Genomic DNA, 8,315 nt, shown 5'->3' on the forward strand with positions numbered 1-8,315 from the left:
GAGAGAACTCTTTAGTAAGGCGTGGGGAGTTTCAGGACCTAAAGCTTTGTCTGTAGTACCCACACAGAGCGTTACTACAGCTCATCTCCCGCCTTCCTCCTCCTTCTCTCCCCCGAGGGCTGGACTGGGACAGAAAATCTGCATTTTGGCCCAGACCGGCCCACCACAATCTTTCGCCCGCATGCAAAGCCCTGGCAAAGTGGTGGCGCCGCGCCCGCGTTGGGTTTCTCTGTCTATTCCGGTGGCTACAGGACCCTGTTAAGCCCTAACGCACTTCACTGCATTCATCTGACTTTACCGGACACCTACCTAGACTAGGCTCCGCAGGGAGGAGCGCGGTCATAACAGCCCGCACTTATTTAACAATTCAGTTATCACTCTATTCACACAAATGTCCACAGTGTGACCAAACACCGGAATAAAGGTTCATTCAGATGAGGTCAGTTGAACACCCTTGTCTTATTTTGTCCCGCAATTTCCCTGTGACTCCCTTGCAATTCGTCGGATCCATTTTGGCACTGTTTAGCATTTGAAGATACGCTGTTTAATGAAGGCAGGATGCCCACAGGGGTGGGCTTTAAAGATGGGATTTGGCCGTCCCAGTTTCAATAAAGAAAAACAATGGGCCGATCTAAGTGATCGGTTGTGTCATCGGTCCAATCTAGCCCCCCTCTCTTCCCCTCTCTCCCCCCTCTCTCCCCCTTGCTTCCTCCCTCCCATCCTCTGCTCATCTAATCTGTGCAATGCTTGTTTTTCTCAGTAAAATGACATACATGTACTACATTTATGTAGTTACACTCTGCTTGATAGTTGAGAGGTTGTTAAAGTAGCCTGCATTTACATTTAGACACATCATTTGTGTGGGTGCATGTGTGTGTGAACACGCGTGTGTGTATGTTAGCGTGTGTGTATCTGTGTCTGCGTGTGTGGGTGAAGAGGCCCGGGTAGGAAATATTTCACTATGCACGAGGATCGCAGTGAGATGGAATAAAGTACAACGTGCACACTTTTATTTGACTCCATTCGAGTTACAATGGAGCTGAACAAGTGAGATGCATTGAGGGCAAGCCACTCAGAGGAGAGTCGCCGTGGTAACGCGTAGTAAGGTTGTAAAACGACCACAACAAGGTTACTATTTTACAGTTGACGTGGTGTGCTTAGCCGTCATGCCGGCTTTACTAATTGAACATTGATACTCATTCACTTAGTGTGTGTTTGTCAGGACATGTTTCTCTCACAAACTAGAAAAATAAATAAAAATCATTTACAATCCTAGCATGACATGCTTATCTCCCTGCTCTCTGCTCGTTACGCGACTTTGTCACAAAGTTAACGGCGGGAACGTCGCCGTTGCCATCCGCGGCCTCCCGTCATCGTAGCCCAAATCGCCCAGCGACCGTTTCCTATCTAAATTGTTTTGAGGCAATTATTGTTTAATGCTTTTTTCAGCCGTTGTTACGGAGATCTAATTTGGAGACAAGCGGGGATGAAAATCGGTCAAATAAATGGCACTCTGGTCTCCGTACGGCCATGGGTTCTATTAACCGTTAAACCAGTTGTGGAGGCTAATACCGGTGATTCATCGGGACCGCAGCGGGTAGGCCTAATTCCACAACAACTGTGCAGAGTTGTTTTTGCCTGCTGTGCAGTTACATATTTAATAACGTGGAATTGATGGATTCCAGCAGTTGGACCCAGAGTTCAGGCAGATGGGCGGGGAGAGCAGATTTGGCGCTAAGAGAAATGAATGGTCATTATAACAGTAAGCTACTGTGGCACCGTCACAGGCCCGGGCCTTTCCCTAGAGGGCTGCCACCACGGACGTTGTTGGAGGGACTTTCCCTCACTGGTTGACATTTGAGTTTCTCACGTTTTGCTTCATAAAACAATTCGATTCAGGATGAAGACAAAAAAAATTGTCGATTGAGCTGATGATGATGGTTTATTATAATTTAAAACATATTAAACAAAGGAGAGAAAGAGAGAGGGAGAGACTGAGGGGGGGGGAGGGGGGGGTGACTGCAATGACAATATCACACATAACGTTTGAACAAAACTCAACAAGTAGATGAGAAAGAAACAATAACAGTACTTAGTCAGAAGTGCAATGTAAATGGAATTCAGTTTTCATAATGTAATTGTCATTCCTCTAATGCATTCCTGTTGTTTTTCCTCTGAACTTGACACAGCTAATTACGTCTTCTTAGCCATTAGATTTGGCTAGTGAGCGACACAGAAAATTCAGTTTGTAAAGGCAGATATAGCAGATTGCAATTAGTAAAGTATATAGATTGACAGTGCCGTGCTGGGCTCCTATTTAAATACAACGCTTGCAGAAAATTGCAAATGCGTTCCAAAAATACCACATCTGTTAAAGCCCATTAGTGGATTAAAGTGAAATCACGACAAGGCCACCCAAGGGTTTTCACACCTTACCTGCACATGTTTGGTGCACGTTTTTAAAAGGTACCTGTTCCAGAGATCCACCTGCATGCCCATCCGGTGGACTGTACCACATGATTCCACTCATGGGTGGAGCCATCCACCATTCATCTCTGCTGTACTCCCATGTGTGAGGTAACAAACTAGGTCCATTGTGAAATGACTTGTAATGGATATGAACATCACCAGTGACAGTAAAGCAGAGGCAGTTAAAGTTCAGCAAATGATAACATCGTAGGGTGAAGTGAAGGCTGTCTGTTTCTGTTAAATAGAACCACAGCGGTAATTAATATTATATAAACCTAACAAATTGTCCATAGATTGATCCTGCTGATTTAATTTTAATGCCTTATTCTGACCTCCAAATTCAGACACGATTTCCACCTCACAAGCAGGAGATTATAGTGAAGAAAAATCAATTTCTACCAATCTCAGCCGAGAAATATTAGAACATCATCCTTGAAGCCGGCAACATATTTCTCCATTCATTACCTCGGCCACTGCGAAATCTGAAGCGGAAAAATACTGGAGAGATACTTCCTCGTCGCCATGATTATCGGCGAGGTTACTGCCGTCTCTGTGTGTGGCCGTCATGAATTAAAGGCATGTATAATCCACTGATGACTCTCGTTTGCCTTCAGGCTAAATGCTAATACAATTCTGTAAAGTACACTTATTTAGCATAGACTTACACAATGACATGGAGGGGCGCTTTGATGGCTCCAGTAGTCATACCAATGACTACTGTAGTCAAACTAGTAGTCATACTACTCATACTAACGCAAATAACATCAGGCTGACGTCTCAAGACACTGTGGCCAAGCTAGCGAGCAGTTGTCATTTTTTCAGCAACAGTTGCATTTCATAGAGTAGAGTTTCCTTTTTATGAACACATGTAAATGGTAAATGGTAAATGGACTGCATTTCTACAGCGCTTTTCGAACCAGTGGCCACTCAAAGCGCTTTACAATTAACGCCTAACATTCACCCATTCATGCACACATTCACACACTGCCGGCGGAGTCAACCAAGCAAGGCGACAGCCGGCTCGTCCGGAGCAGTCAGGGTGCGATCTCCTGCTCGGGGACAACCCGAGCAACACCCGGGGATCTAACTAGAAACATTCCGATTACCAGGCAACCCACTCTACCTCCTGAGCCAAATGCCGCCCCCGCATGTCAAGTGAACGCAGCTTATCTGATAACGTGTGACAGTCAGATGATCCAATCAGATCATGACGTAGATATTTCACTGAGGCGCGCTGAACTGTTCTCTCTGTTGGCTGTCACTGTGTGTTTTTGGTCATGCGTTTCTGTGACAACATTTAAGATTCATCGACACTCTTGTACTCTGGTTAGAAAGACTAACTGGCACCGGCTATCCAAGGCATCTAATTGGGTATTGACGATCAGCGTGGGAACGCGGTTGGACGGCGTCGAAAAACAAACAGATTGACAGCTCGCTGGTCTGCCGGCCCTGCGGCGCGCCGTTCTGCAACCTTGGCTTTATGGAGGCGGGGGCCTGAGTGAACAGCGGCAGTCACTGTCTCCGACTCCCGTCTTATCATTAGGCCTCTCGGCCCCCCCCCCCGCTGACCGGCAGGCACCCCCGACGGCAAGGGTCTAAACACCGCACCTGACGCGACGCAAGGGTCTAAACACCGCACCTGACGCCTTCTTCGGGGGAAGTCGCCTAAACTATTTGTAAGGACACTACACAGAGAGAGGCACACAGCGCCATCCGTCCATACCCAGTATCCCCCCCCCCGCCCTAAGGGACGGTGATGGTCGTATGAGTGGCGGTCAGCCTTGTGGATGATGTACGCTCACCGCCTCCATTCACGTTAACGGATGGACGGATCGCTCTGCCTTCGACTAGCCTAACTTTCCATCCATCTTACGGGGATATGTTGATCGTCAACAACAGCAGCAGCGGCGGCAGCCAGGACGACAAATGGACCACGGGAGGGTCAGGCGGGCGTTGCCGTTGTTGTAGGAGCGACAGACACGCAGACAGGGAGAGGATGTGATGGATGTAAACAGACAGGGAGACAGACAGAGAGTGTTCATGTAAGAGGTGGAGCTGGCGTGAGATAGCGTGAGTGGGAGTCAGGGGCGAGAGACAACAGCGGAGTAGTCGACTCAGAAAGCTTGAGTTTGAAAGACAGCATACGATTGAGAGCGAGAGAGAGAGAGAGAGAGAGAGGGAGAGGGAGAGAGAGAGTTAAGCAAGGCAAAGTGTATGAGACAGATGACGCAGCGTCACGGCGGGCCGCTGGGACGACGCCGAGCTGTGATTGGATCATCAATTGTCCGGTACACACGGCATGTGACAACTCTGATTAATATACCCCATGCTCCACTGGTAATCCTCATTCTGTCTCCTAAGCTCTCCCTCTCTCTCTCTCTCTCCCTCTTTTTCTCTCTCTCTATCCCTCTTCTCTCTCTATCCCTCCCCCGCTCGCACACACACACACACACACACACACCCCCACACACACACACACACACACACACACACACACACACACACACACACACACACACACACGCATCACAGAGCAGACAGGAAACAGCTGAGGTTTTGATGCAGTGTTTATGGCTGCTGTTGAAGGTGGGGCCGTCTCGGGCGACATCAGACAGTTTCTCATGATTTCTAACAGGACTCAGGAACTACAAATCCCGTGGTTACAGACAGGCCGTCGTTAGACTAAGCATGTTGTGGCCTATCTAGGAAACCTAAGACGTGTCCTATGGTCATTTCAGAAAAAATACTTAAATTGCGTCAATTACCTGTGTGTGTGTGTGTGTGTGTGTGTGTGTGTGTGTGTGTGTGTGTGTGTGTGTGTGTGTGTGTGTGTGTGTGTGTGTGTGTGTGTGTGTGTGTACACATTTCTATGCATGAAATGATTGAATATGTCCGTTGGAGTCTGTGGGTGTGCGTGTGTGTATTGACACAAGTGCTTATGTGAGTGTGTGTGTGTGTGTGTGTGTTCCTAATGGCATGTGGATTTGTTATTCTAGAATACTTTATGTATTGCCAAAAAGGAAAAAAAAAAAAAAAAAAAAAAGAAGAGGGAAACTGGCGATACCCCACTCAGAGCTAATTAAACAAAATTTGATTAGATGCGAGAATGAATAAAAACCAAACTTGTTTTCACTGCAAAAAAAAACATTCACTTTGCATCACCACAACCAAGTGTCTCTAGCAAGCTGTGATTTTTCCTTCCCCCCCATCCCTAATTGCTGCCAGTGGCTAAATCCCCCACCAATTTACATTGATCCTCTTTGAAGAGAGATGCAGATGAGCTTAACAACTGGGCTAATTTCAGCCCTTCACTTTGTACAGCGAGCAACACCCACCACTCTCAAGACTGCAGTCGGCTCGTGTGGCAGTGGTGGTGTTGGAATCAGGGATAGATTCCATGAAACGTTGATTCCACAAATCTTCAATGTAATGGGTGAAGTTATGTTCATGTACCCGATCGGATAGTCTAGTGAGGCCCCCCCCCCCACCACCACCTGTTCTTTAATGACCAAACAGTAAATCCTCTCTCTCATGTTGTGCCACCATGTACACATTTAGTTTCACATTGTGTTTCCAGCTGCATTTAGAACAGCCTCCTCCTGGTTTTGTTTGGTGGCCCAATACGATTTGCTCTGAAAAGGGTTCCCCAGCCGTGATGAACTCTGGTATTCTCCATGTGTTTCTCTGCTAGTCACTGAAGTGAATATTGTACACAATCCTAAAATAATCCATTTTCTGATGGAGACGTTTCTGAAACGCAAACAAAAATAAATTACATTTAATTGGTGACAGATACTTGGTGGAAAATGAATCTATGCAATGAGAGGAGAAAATGACAAAAGGGAAATCCACCAGCTGTTCACCGACACAAATAGATTCCTTACACGCTATCGACTGAGCAAGTGAAGGAGCACACCGAGGGGGTTTTCTGGTCGACGTTATTGAAGACAGGTGAGATACATTTCCACTGATAAGGTTGGCGCATGTATCAAAGGCAGTGGTAGGCGCGTCCCTAGTGGGCACGTAGAGGCGTGACGGCCCCAAAACAGCTTTTAACTGTCGACAAAGTGATGCGTTCTGCTGAGTGAATGGACCTCTCAACGTAAAAGGCAGCATTTAAGCTGTACACAGACGATTGGACCCCATTAGGTGACTGAGTAACTTTAGTGGGAGCTAGGGATGTCGTTATTGGTATAAGTCACGTTGTTTCAGGGCACAGCAAACAGTAAGTGGTGGCAGGTTTTCTGTACTGTAATATTGGCTGCTTTGCCAAGTTTTTACACACTTCATTTCAGCATTGACGGTTGTAATGGGGCCCTGGTTCTGTCAGGTAAAATATAAACTGGCACCAGGATGTTTGTGCTGAAACACACTGTGTTGGAGTGTGTAGTCGCTCTTCGGCGCGACCAACACACACTCTGCTCTGGGGACTATGTATTTCAGAAATATGGGAAGTACGAAAGAACGCGGAGGTTAATTCACCATGGATGGCGCGTTCTGAAACATTCCGTCTTTATTTATGTAAGCTATAGTGTGACCATTTAACAATGAGGAAGAAATATAGGTTTTAACTGAAATGCAGCTTCAATGGGTTGTTTTGGTCTGCACACAGGGCTGTGTGGTTTAAAAACAAAAAGATTTTGGCACAGCGTGTATGGATTTCAGGACAGCTTGGCATTTGGATTTTGTTTCCCATGGAAAAAAGGGGAATTACGCCTTCCATCCCAGCTCTGGAGAAGGGGAAAAAAGAGGACATCTCTTTGTTAATTGTCTTGCCATGCAATTGTCTCAGAGCTGGCACTTGGTAAAAGGTAAAACTGGAATGCATGTAATGGATGCGGGGCTAGGCTGTCGTGCTGTCACGTCGTCACAGTCACTTTGCACCACAGCGGCTTAAAATAACCAATGTTCTGCTTGTCCTGCTTGATTTTCTCTGTTTTTTTTGTTCCTGCTTTTTTCTTTTTTTTCCTGTCCTTTTTTTGTACATTGCATTGAGTAGGTTTTCTTGAACGGGAGCTCAATCACAATAATAAAAATAAAACACACACACACACACACACACACACACACACACACACACACACACACACACACACACACACACACAGACACACACAGATTTAGTGGGCAGGGACCCTGTGGCTTGAAGGGAGAAGGGGGGGGACAGGTGAGGAAGAGAGATTGATGGTCCTTTCTCTGAGGGCAGACTGCTGGTGCTGGAGGTGCTGCTGGACTTATATAACGTTGCCCCTTGTCTGGGAGAACAAGACGTAAAGCTGTGCTTCCCTGTTGCCCTTGGTCGGGTCCAGACGGAACATCACCTGTCCCACCGTGTGTGTTTGTTTATGCGTGTGTGATGCATGTGTGTGTTATGATGCTATTTTTGTACGATTGCATGCGTGAACGGGTACCAGCTTGTTACAGCAGTTCCTGTGTGTTTGTGTGTGTGTGTGCGTGTGTGTGTGTGCGTGTGTGCGTGTGTGTGTGCAATTACGTGTGCGATTTGTGTGTGTTTGTGCATGTTACAGTGGAACCTTTAATGTGTGGTGTGTGTATGCAGCATATTTGTGGTGTGTGTTTGTGTACTTGTGTGTCTGCGTGCGTGTTATGCGATGTGTTGCCTGTGTGTGTGTGTGTGTGTGTGTGTGTGTGTCTACTGGGTATGTGATGGTGTAATGTGGTGTGGTGGTAAAGAGGGGAAGAAGGGAACATCATCCTGGATGTGTAGCCTGTCTGGAGGCCAGTGAAGCGTGACGGGGGCACATGTGCGACCAGGAGATACGTAGGACAGGTTAAAGCGCCCGGCGCCATGAAGATGGATTCCTGTAAAAAAACAACAACACACT

The 8,315-nt window shown here is 46.8% G+C and overlaps 1 pseudogene across 1 annotated transcript in view; it reads right to left on the reverse strand.

The window, feature by feature from the left end:
* LOC311368286 (endonuclease domain-containing 1 protein-like) overlaps positions 1–2,499 on the reverse strand; it is a 12,446-nt pseudogene extending 9,947 nt beyond the window's left edge. The window contains exon 1 of the transcript in view: positions 2,437–2,499. The product of the transcript in view is annotated as an endonuclease domain-containing 1 protein-like (transcript). The remainder of the gene's footprint in view (positions 1–2,436) is intronic.
* Between the last annotated feature and the right edge of the window lie 5,816 nt (positions 2,500–8,315).

Source organism: Micromesistius poutassou, assembly GCF_964030765.1.
Source record: "Micromesistius poutassou genome assembly, chromosome: 23".
NCBI classification, from domain to species: Eukaryota; Metazoa; Chordata; class Actinopteri; order Gadiformes; family Gadidae; genus Micromesistius; species Micromesistius poutassou.